We start from the raw sequence: 12,004 nt of genomic DNA, 5'->3' as shown, positions 1-12,004 counted from the left end.
TTAGTGCCAAAACGAAATTTCTTTGCCAATTTGAAAGCACACTTACTGCTCTTTTTTTTTCGGGGGCAAGTGTATATCTCTTTTTTCAATTTGAAATCACTTTTACAGACTGACACATTCTGAAACCTTTTTTTTTAATTTATTTAAATGCACATGTCCAAGCAGTTTTTTTTTCAGACCACCACCGTGTGCATTCTCTGTGACTGCCTACACTCCAGCAGGGGCAACCAGCCTTAGTGATGCTGAATGTATTTGCATTACAGACTTAAACCTGAAAACCCCACTCGCTTCTAATTACTGTGCATGACTATACATGGCAAGCACATGGGTGTGTGCTAAACCTCTGCTTCTTCCCCCAAAAATTCGCTCCTCTTTTCCATCTACTGCAACTGTGAAATCACCAGAGCAAGACGCAATACATTTCTGCCTATAATTCTTCTATGCACACAGAGTCATGTTTTCACATTAGTGCCAAAACGAAATTTCTTTGCCAATTTGAAAGCACACTTACTGCTCTTTTTTTTTCGGGGGCAAGTGTATATCTCTTTTTTCAATTTGAAATCACTTTTACAGACTGACACATTCTGAAACCTTTTTTTTAAATTTATTTAAATGCACATGTCCAAGCAGTTTTTTTTTCAGACCACCACCGTGTGTATTCTCTGTGACTGCCTACACTCCAGCAGGGGCAAACAGCCTTAGTGATGCTGAATGTATTTGCATTACAGACTTAAACCTGAAAACCCCACTCGCTTCTAATTACTGTGCATGACTATACATGGCAAGCACATGGGTGTGTGCTAAACCTCTGCTTCTTCCCCCAAAAATTCGCTCCTCTTTTCCATCTACTGCAACTGTGAAATCACCAGAGCAAGACGCAATACATTTCTGCCTATAATTCTTCTATGCACACAGAGTCATGTTTTCACATTAGTGCCAAAACGAAATTTCTTTGCCAATTTGAAAGCACACTTACTGCTCTTTTTTTTTTCGGGCCAAGTGAAAATCTCTTTTTACACTTTGAAATCACTTTTACAGACTGACACATTCTGAAACCTTTTTTTTTAAATTTATTTAAATGCACATGTCCAAGCTGTTTTTTTTTCAGACCACCACCGTGTGTATTCTCTGTGACTGCCTACACTCCAGCAGGGGCAACCAGCCTTAGTGATGCTGAATGTATTTGCATTACAGACTTAAACCTGAAAACCCCACTCGCTTCTAATTACTGTGCATGACTATACATGGCAAGCACATGGGTGTGTGCTAAACCTCTGCTTCTTCCCCCAAAAATTCGCTCCTCTTTTCCATCTACTGCAACTGTGAAATCACCAGAGCAAGACGCAATACATTTCTGCCTATAATTCTTCTATGCACACAGAGTCATGTTTTCACATTAGTGCCAAAACGAAATTTCTTTGCCAATTTGAAAGCACACTTACTGCTCTTTTTTTTTCGGGCCAAGTGAAAATCTCTTTTTACACTTTGAAATCACTTTTACAGACTGACACATTCTGAAACCTTTTTTTTAAATTTATTTAAATGCACATGTCCAAGCTGTTTTTTTTTCAGACCACCACCGTGTGTATTCTCTGTGACTGCCTACACTCCAGCAGGGGCAACCAGCCTTAGTGATGCTGAATGTATTTGCATTACAGACTTAAACCTGAAAACCCCACTCGCTTCTAATTACTGTGCATGACTATACATGGCAAGCACATGGGTGTGTGCTAAACCTCTGCTTCTTCCCCCAAAAATTCGCTCCTCTTTTCCATCTACTGCAACTGTGAAATCACCAGAGCAAGACGCAATACATTTCTGCCTATAATTCTTCTATGCACACAGAGTCATGTTTTCACATTAGTGCCAAAACGAAATTTCTTTGCCAATTTGAAAGCACACTTACTGCTCTTTTTTTTTCGGGCCAAGTGAAAATCTCTTTTTACACTTTGAAATCACTTTTACAGACTGACACATTCTGAAACCTTTTTTTTTAAATTTATTTAAATGCACATGTCCAAGCTGTTTTTTTTTCAGACCACCACCGTGTGTATTCTCTGTGACTGCCTACACTCCAGCAGGGGCAACCAGCCTTAGTGATGCTGAATGTTTTTGCATTACAGACTTAAACCTGAAAACCCCACTCGCTTCTAATTACTGTGCATGACTATACATGGCAAGCACATGGGTGTGTGCTAAACCTCTGCTTCTTCCCCCAAAAATTCGCTCCTCTTTTCCATCTACTGCAACTGTGAAATCACCAGAGCAAGACGCAATACATTTCTGCCTATAATTCTTCTATGCACACAGAGTCATGTTTTCACATTAGTGCCAAAACGAAATTTCTTTGCCAATTTGAAAGCACACTTACTGCTCTTTTTTTTTCGGGCCAAGTGAAAATCTCTTTTTACACTTTGAAATCACTTTTACAGACTGACACATTCTGAAACCTTTTTTTAAAATTTATTTAAATGCACATGTCCAAGCTGTTTTTTTTTCAGACCACCACCGTGTGTATTCTCTGTGACTGCCTACACTCCAGCAGGGGCAACCAGCCTTAGTGATGCTGAATGTATTTGCATTACAGACTTAAACCTGAAAACCCCACTCGCTTCTAATTACTGTGCATGACTATACATGGCAAGCACATGGGTGTGTGCTAAACCTCTGCTTCTTCCCCCAAAAATTCGCTCCTCTTTTCCATCTACTGCAACTGTGAAATCACCAGAGCAAGACGCAATACATTTCTGCCTATAATTCTTCTATGCACACAGAGTCATGTTTTCACATTAGTGCCAAAACGAAATTTCTTTGCCAATTTGAAAGCACACTTACTGCTCTTTTTTTTTCGGGCCAAGTGAAAATCTCTTTTTACACTTTGAAATCACTTTTACAGACTGACACATTCTGAAACCTTTTTTTTTAAATTTATTTAAATGCACATGTCCAAGCTGTTTTTTTTTCAGACCACCACCGTGTGTATTCTCTGTGACTGCCTACACTCCAGCAGGGGCAACCAGCCTTAGTGATGCTGAATGTTTTTGCATTACAGACTTAAACCTGAAAACCCCACTCGCTTCTAATTACTGTGCATGACTATACATGGCAAGCACATGGGTGTGTGCTAAACCTCTGCTTCATCCCCCAAAAATTCGCTCCTCTTTTCCATCTACTGCAACTGTGAAATCACCAGAGCAAGACGCAATACATTTCTGCCTATAATTCTTCTATGCACACAGAGTCATGTTTTCACATTAGTGCCAAAACGAAATTTCTTTGCCAATTTGAAAGCACACTTACTGCTCTTTTTTTTTCGGGGGCAAGTGTATATCTCTTTTTTCAATTTGAAATCACTTTTACAGACTGACACATTCTGAAACCTTTTTTTTTAATTTATTTAAATGCACATGTCCAAGCAGTTTTTTTTTCAGACCACCACCGTGTGTATTCTCTGTGACTGCCTACACTCCAGCAGGGGCAACCAGCCTTAGTGATGCTGAATGTATTTGCATTACAGACTTAAACCTGAAAACCCCACTCGCTTCTAATTACTGTGCATGACTATACATGGCAAGCACATGGGTGTGTGCTAAACCTCTGCTTCTTCCCCCAAAAATTCGCTCCTCTTTTCCATCTACTGCAACTGTGAAATCACCAGAGCAAGACGCAATACATTTCTGCCTATAATTCTTCTATGCACACACAGTCATGTTTTCACATTAGTGCCAAAACGAAATTTCTTTGCCAATTTGAAAGCACACTTACTGCTCTTTTTTTTTCGGGCCAAGTGAAAATCTCTTTTACAGACTGACACATTATGAATCCACCATGTGTAACTACAACAAAAACAATTCCCATTTCTATTATTCATTTCTTAAGTTACCACATACATCCCCTCTCAAACTGTAAACTCACCTTTAAAATTAGTTAGTTGTGAAAGAAATGTGTCACTCAAACAGCAGATTATCAGAGCCAGGATCTCTGTTCTGTACACCTCTCTCCTCTCAGCAGAACCAGATAATGGCAAACTTTCCCTCTATTTTTCCACACATATACATGTAAGTTTCAAATCTCAGTGCTTCCCCCTTTTTTTCAAATGTAATGACACATTTCTATTGGTTGAAAACCAACCCTTTTCCAAAAGTACCCTGCCCCCAACTTGACTTCTGCCTAGTACCCTTCCCCCAACTTGACTTCTGCCTGCTACCATAGCAACAGCTCATGGAACACTGCTGTGTGCAGTTAGGTCAGAAGTTCGACACACAATGTTTCAATTCCACAGAGCAAGAGTGCTTGACTTTTCAAACCTAACTGCAAATCCATAGTACTGTTCTTTGGTTACACATTTTTTTGTACCAATACAAAACATGCTTCTATTAATTTTCACATACAGCCTAGTTTTTTTTCTAGAATGGTATGAAACAGCCAATCAGTTCTTTTTGTTTTGTAAAAAATATGTATGCCTCCATTTCCAAACTGTCTTTCTTTTCATATTGCCATTCTACTGAAAGACACCTCCTGAGTGCATCCAGTTCTCCTTTGAAGATGTTCACAGTGTGGATTGTAGGGCACAGCTATGTCTTCTGGAGTGAAAAGTTTGCAGAGAAAACAGATATGGTGAGAGACCTTGCTTTGCCAAATGTAGACATTAAATGGATTGGTCAGAGAGGGTTAAAGTGGCACCAATTGATGCCATTGGTGAAATCCTTCATGCAAATCCAACACCCTGACCTCATAATAGTGCACTGTGGTGGCAATGACCTAGGCACCTTGACTGGGGTAGGTCTGGAAATGCTTATGAAGGACACCTTTGCACAACTGTTTACACTTTTCCCTAAAACTGCCTTTGTGTTTTCCAACATATGCCAAAGGCAAAAATGGAACTGGTCCAATCATTTCTGTCCACAGATTGACAAAGCAAGAAAGCACGTCAACAAATCTGTTTCTGCTTTCCTCCGTGACTATGGTATGGGTGCCATTTACCACAACAACTTGCGTTACGACATGCAAGACATTTATAGAGGAGATGGTGTGCACTTCAATGATGAAGGGAACAGAGTCTTCCTCTTGAACCTTAGACTCTGCATCGGTACTTACTTGTAGGTACCACTAAAAAAATGACTCCATAAACACAACAGCTCTTTTTAGAGCTCCCTAATTTCTAAACTCTTAAATCTGATTTTCATTTATTTATTTTTATTTTTTTTACCGTACGCTTACCGTGAGCTTACCGTACGCGTACCCCGTGATTTTTTTTAAAATCAATAAATGTTTTTTTTGTACTTTTCTGTCCTTCTTTGACCCCCTTACAATTGTTAGGGGGTCTGTAACTCTCCTCATTGCCCCCTTTCCTTGTTTTCACTCTTTTTTTTCAGAGTGAAATACACAAAATGGCGGCCGCCGCTTCCTGGTTTCGGCCGATTCGAATGTTTACTAAGATCTAAGAGCCAATCAGAATCGCGCTCGCGCACGCCACCGTACGCTTACCGTAAGCGTACGGTAAGCGTACCGTAAGCTGGCTCAGATATATATATTGATTTAAAGGCTATTTTCTCAAAATCAACTGAACTGATTTACACCAAACCTACAAAAGGCACTTCCTTGACCTACGGACTACCTCTCTGCCAAATTTCTAGTAATTCTGTTCAGCCGTTCGGGCTGTAGCTCGTTCTAAAGGTCCTATGGAAAAATGCATGGGAAAAACGCGTTTTGGGACCCCCCTTTTATCTCAGCCCCCGCTTGACGGATCCCCCCGAGACTTTCAGGGTAGGAGCGGAGCGTAGCGCCCCACCTATTTTGAGAAATTCGCGAGGATTCGTCGACCGGCGCCAAAGTTATTCAAAATAGAATGTTGAGGTTTTCCTATGGAAACGTGGTCCTAACTATAACTACCTACTGGCGACCGCCAGTAGGTAATATAAGGTCCAACAAGGTACCGACAGAGAATATGTGACAGCACACCTCCAGTTAAAAGAGATTTTTCACCAAGAAAGAAACTAGTCACTGTTTATGAAACAGAGAAGATTTAGAGAACCATGCAAATAAGAGTGAGCTAGGGTGAAAAATAGGCAGAACAACGAGCAAACGTCCGTCAGTGAGAAACCCGTATAGAGAGGCAGTGAATAAATAAAATATAGATGTAGATGTGAATACACGGAGTAAAGAAATGTATATAGCACTACGTACTTAAAATCCAACCCACGAGGTAGGGGTCAGAATGGATATCTTCAGAATGTTTAGAAATACTCAATAAATCATGGGAATGCTCCACTTCAGTAAAGGTAGCCCTGACGGGTTCATTCCCAGATATGTAAGCCAAAGTCAGGTCGTGGTCAACGTATTCAAAACAAAATGAGGTTCAGGCAGCTTACAAAGATACCGTCATGTCTAGAGAAAAACACAAGGGGCAGGAACAAATTAAATTATAACCAGACCCTTGGCTACACTGGGGAGCAATTCCATATACACTGCTGCGCAGAAAAGTGTGTAGATCGACAAACACGTACTTGAGAATCAAGGCATCGCCAAGATGGAGGACGCACGGATATTCATGCGAAAATAGAGGATTTCTAGGGCATGGAGGCCCGAGGCGTGGAGGTAGCGTTGAAGCGCTGAGTGAGTAAAATTTCTTTCAAGTCTCAGGAATCTTCTATATGGAACAAACAGAACAAACAAAATGTTACTAGATAGATAAAATAAAGAAAAGATGGTAGCTGTCAGTGTTTCAAAAACCGCTGAAGTTAGTTTGTTAACGTCATAGGGGGCATTATATATGAGAGGGTCCTAAGATGGATTAGCAAACACAAAGACCAAAACAGATGATTCACTCATAATCAAAGGGAGGTAGCAATGGGACATAGATCTTGGTGCAAGCAAGCCGTAAGCATCAGAGAGATGGCAACTATAATGGATAAAACATGGAGCTAAGGGAAATCCCTTTGGTTGTGCCTTCTCCCAACCCCTGCTGGAATGTATGTCACTCTACCTATGAGGGCTGCCGTTTTCCTCCATGTTTTATCCATTATAGTTGCCATCTCTCTGATGCTTACGGCTTGCTTGCACCAAGATCTATGTTCCATTGCTACCTCCCTTTGATTATGAGTGAATCATCTGTTTTGGTCTTTGTCCTCTCATATATAATGCCCCCTATGACGTTAACAAGCTAACTTCTAACTAACTAACTAACAGGTCGCTTGCGCCTTTAGAAGTGTAGCTGCTATATGTGTTCCCACGTGAAATTCATCCGGAAGACAAGCAGGGTTCTTGCTCCCTTGTGAAGTTGATCAAAAATATGAGTCAAGAGCAAAGTGAGAAATATGTGCTTTCATTGAAGACAGTTATCTGCTCTATGGCGATAAAACCGGCCGTCTTCATGCCCTTAACATTAATACCAAAAACATGGATTGATTTACGAACAATGAATGTTAAAAACGTTAAGGTAATGCATGTCAGCGATTTGGGGCCAGATGTACGACCATTCCATTTTGCGAGTCGTAATTTGAGATGTTTTGCAAATCGCAATTTGCGACTCACAAAATGAAATGTATGACAGTGTCTGAGACACTCTTTGCGATTCTCAAATTGTTCGCAAGGGACCAGCCTCATCAATATTCTTGAGGCAGGTCGCAATTTGCGACCCAGTAGGAATCGCCTGCAAACACAGAGATGGAGGCCTGCTGGGGACAGCAGACCCCCATGTATGTGTTGGATTTTTCTATAAAGCAACTTTTTTTTCCAAATGCAGCCCGTTTTCCTTAAAGGAAAACAGGATGTGTTTTTTTTAAAAATGAACATTTTTCTTTTAATTCTTTAAGGGCAGGCTGTAGTCTGTGGGGCCACTGCCTGCCTTCTTCAAAAATGTTTTTGCATTCATTCACAAAGGGGAAGGGGTCGTCTGGGGACCGCTTCCCGTTTGTGAGTGGCTTACCACCTACTTAAAGTAGATGGAAAACTGCAAGTGTTTTGTGACCGCAAATGCGGTCGCAAAACAATGGTACATACCATTCTGACTCGCTATTAGGAAGGGACGCCTTTGACATGCTCCTTCCTGTTTTTTTAAAAAAAATCTTTTTATTAAACATTTTTTACATTTATGTACAAGGCACAGTGCACTATTTCAAAAGAGAAGCGTAACAGCAGTGAGATATTCCATCTACGATAAATGCGAAAAGGGCAAGAAAATGTTATCGTAAGAGCAAGCATACATAGCACAGATAGAGAGGGTAAACAAACGAGACCATAAAAAAAAAAAAAAAAATCATTCATTAATTACCATAAACAATATCCCCCACTCTTACGAAGCACTATCTGCGCAACTTCAAGTCAGCAGAAAAGATATATAAACACGTATTACCAGACCCATTCAGTTCGTTGAACTAAATTAGAGATTCCCTTCCTTCCATCGAGTAATGGGATCCCAAATTACCCTGCCCAATTTCCTCCCATTTTTACCTTTCCTAGCGTATATCTCTTTCTCCAGATGATACATCGAGAGCAGTTTAGCAAGCCATTGATGAAATGTAGGCGGGAGAGGATCTAGCCATGCAGAGGCTAGGCACAATCTAAGGACTGCTACGCTACAAACAAGAATTCCCCCCCTGACTGCATCCCTCCTTCCTCCTCATTTATGCCTAATAGAATAATTGTGGGAGTTAATGAGAAATAATTTATTCCTAGTACAGTCTTTATGAAGTTCCCAATATCCTTCTTCAGCGAGTATAAATGGGGGGATGTGGCAAATACATGTTCTAAGTCTGCCTCATCACTTCCACATCTATAACAATTTGTTCCTACAGTTCCTCCCCACTGAGCTAATTTAGCTGGGGTGTAGTACAGATGATACAACGTTTTATAATGCTGTGCCTGCAATGATGCAGAACACAGAAGTCTATGCCCCTTTTCCAGGGATAACTCAAAACAATCCTGACTAACACTCAGACTATCCTTCCACTTATCACTCCATTTCGCTAAATCATCCTGCTTCCCTTTCGTTAGTTCAGAATAAAATCGTTTAATCGTACACTCTTTCCCTATTCGTATCAATTCCATTACAGAGTCTCTACCAAACCCCAGAGATCCGCCCACTTTACTCATCAAGAAACTCCTAATTTGCAAGAACTTAAAGAAGTGACTGTTGTGCAAATTGTACCTATTCTGGATTTCTAAAAATTGGCAGACACTTGAGTCCCCCAGAACGTCCCCAATGCTCTTGACTCCCTTACCTACCCATTCTGTAAACACCGAGTCCGCGAAAATCTCTTCTGGAATATTAGGGTTATCTGTGAATCTAGTGTAGCGGTTATACCTCCCCAGGCCTGCCCTTTTCCTAAATGCTTTCCAGACTGCATATGCTGCCATAAGAGTCTTGAATTTTGTTCGCTTGTAATAGCTGGCCTCCGTGAATTTTAGAAACACATTTTCTACCTCCATACCCAAAACCAGTCCAAATATTGCAACCATGCCTAGATCGCTACCTCCTTCAGCCTCCGCACTCCCTACCAACCCTAACATATTTTGAAACGTTGCAGCCCAATAATACAGTCTTAAATCGGGCACTGCCCACCCTCCCCTTTCCTTTGGCAATGTCATGAATCTTAGTGCCCTTCGTGTCTTCCCTTTTCCCCAAATAAATCTATTAAGCATGTGTTCTATCTTTTTGAACCACCTAGCATCAAACAGCAAGGGGATTGCCCTAAATAAATATAAAAATTTAGGGAGAATTAACATTTTAATTATATTTGCCCTCCCCACTAAGCTCAAATGCAAGTTCTCCAATCTGTCCAGGTCTTTTTCTACTTTTTTCATTAATGGAGCAATATTCCTTTCCACTAAAGAATCCAAATCAGCCGATATAGAGACTCCTAAATATGTTCCTGAGCGAATAACTCGGTTATCAGTACAGATGGCAAATCTGTTTTTAATTATTTGAGTCTTTCCCGTGTTTAACCTATACCCCGAGATATACCCAAATTTTGTGGCCTCAATTTCGATTTGATTAATGGACTCCGTTGGTGTTGGTGTGACCACTGCGACATCGTCAGCATAGGCTAAAACTTTACACTGCCCAGTTAGGGTAGGGAGAGCACTAACCAAACCACATGCCTCAATTCGCCGTATAAATGGATCCATGTAGATAGCAAACAGCAGTGGTGAGCAAGGACACCCCTGCCTTGTTCCGCGACCTATTTGAAATTGCCTTGTACACCCTGCGTTGACCCGAACGGAGGCAACAGGATTCAGATACAATGCCTTAATTGATTTAATAAATCCCTGCTTTACACCAGATCTTTCCAATGCCCCCATAGATAGCCCCAGGAGACCTGATCGAACGCTTTTTCCGCATCCAGTAGCATAAAAGCCATCGGGTCTCCTGTAACTTCCGTCGCGTCAAATAGAGTAATCACTTTACGAATATGATGAGTTGTCCCCCTTCCTGGAATGAAACCATGTTGCATTCTGCTCACAGTGTTAGCCATCACTCCTGCTAGTCTTGTTGCCAATGCCTTAGAAAATACTTTGGCATCGGAGTTCATTAAAGTGATTGGTCTATAAGACCCAGGCTCCACCGGAGGTTTCCCTTTTTTAAGTATTAACACAATCACCGCACCCCCCCACGATGCAGGGATTGAGGATCCTGCTTGCGCCTGCTGCATTATATTTGTTATAACCTCCTTCAGTGCCCCCCAGAAAACCCGATAAAATTCAACCGGGATTTGATCCGGTCCTGCTGCCTTGCCCGCCGGCAAATTCCAAACTGCCTCTTTTATTTCTTCTAATTGCAATGTCCCTTCCAAACACTCCGAGTCCTCCTCCTCCAATGCTACCCCAGGTATCCCTTCAAAATACTCATTCAAAGCCCGTTTATCCATATCCCCCAGATCATCAGTGTATAGCCTCTCATAAAAGCTCCTGAATACATCTCTAATTTCCTCCGAGTCCGTATGTAGCCCGCCCGCTGTATCCCTTATCTCCCTTATTATTCCCGCAGACTCTTGCTGTCTTGCCCGAACAGCAAGGTGTCTACCTACGGCTTCACTACACTCATAACACTTCTCCCTTTTTGACGTGAACAATTCTGCCGCTTTAATAGCCACATCCCTTTCAGCCTCCCCTTTAACTTTGAGTAGCTCATTCCATGCATTGTCAATTTGGATACCATTCAAAAGACAACTTTCTAGTTCTGCCTCCGCCTCGATCACTTTTCCCCTTGCCTCCTCGCCCCTTGAACGTTCTTGCTTCTGTTTATAGGAGCTGAAGCTCATTGTCTCGCCCCGGATTCCTGCCTTAAAGGCATCCCAAACCACCCCCTCTGCCGCACTACCTCTATTAATCAGGAAGAAATCTTTGATCCACTTAGTCATGTGTCCTACATAACCCTCATCTTTTAACAGTCCCCTTTCAAACGTCCAATTAGTACGCTGTCTCTCATTTGTTTTACTTAAAATTGTAAGTATTAGTGGGTTATGATCACTAAATATCCTTGGTAATTTACCTATCTGTACATTCGAGACATCAGAGCTAGGGACCAAAAAATAATCTAACCTGACACACACTGCCTGCCTTCTTCAAAATTTTTTTGCATTCATTCACAAAGGGGAAGGGGTCGTCTGGGGACCGCTTCCCGTTTGTGAGTGGCTTACCACCTACTTAAAGTAGATGGAAAACTGCAAGTGTTTTGTGACCGCAAATGCGGTCGCAAAACAATGGTACATACCATTCTGACTCGCTATTAGGAAGGGACGCCTTTGACATGCTCCTTCCTGATAGCGACTCGCAAACACTATTTTGCGAGTCACCAACTTGCAAAATAGCATTTGTACACTTTTTTGCAGTCGCAACCGGGCCGACTTCCTGTTTGCGACATACATCTGGCCCTTAGTTCCTCTCTTATTTCACGAGTTTTACTTAATCTCGCATTCCTCAAGAGAGTTATCTATTTCATCATGCAATTTTTCTTTATTTTTTTTTGTGCATCATATTACTCTTGCATAGTGCATACTGAGAG

General features: G+C 41.3%; 2 protein-coding genes across 3 annotated transcripts in view; one reads left to right on the top strand and one right to left on the bottom strand.

Annotated features, from left to right (window-relative positions):
* The window catches only part of LOC146823113 (uncharacterized), a 29,904-nt gene extending 25,909 nt beyond the window's left edge, over positions 1-3,995 (bottom strand). The window contains exon 1 of the mRNA XM_085608141.1: positions 3,916-3,995. The gene's annotated coding sequence lies outside the window, so the exon portion shown is untranslated. The remainder of the gene's footprint in view (positions 1-3,915) is intronic.
* Positions 1-12,004, top strand: part of LIMD1 (LIM domain containing 1) — a 475,792-nt gene that overhangs the window by 374,269 nt on the left and 89,519 nt on the right. The gene's annotated exons all lie outside the window — the stretch shown is intronic.

Source organism: Triturus cristatus, chromosome 5_2, assembly GCF_964204655.1.
Source record: "Triturus cristatus chromosome 5_2, aTriCri1.1, whole genome shotgun sequence".
NCBI lineage: Eukaryota > Metazoa > Chordata > Amphibia > Caudata > Salamandridae > Triturus > Triturus cristatus.
This window is presented reverse-complemented; position numbering and strand designations above follow the sequence as displayed.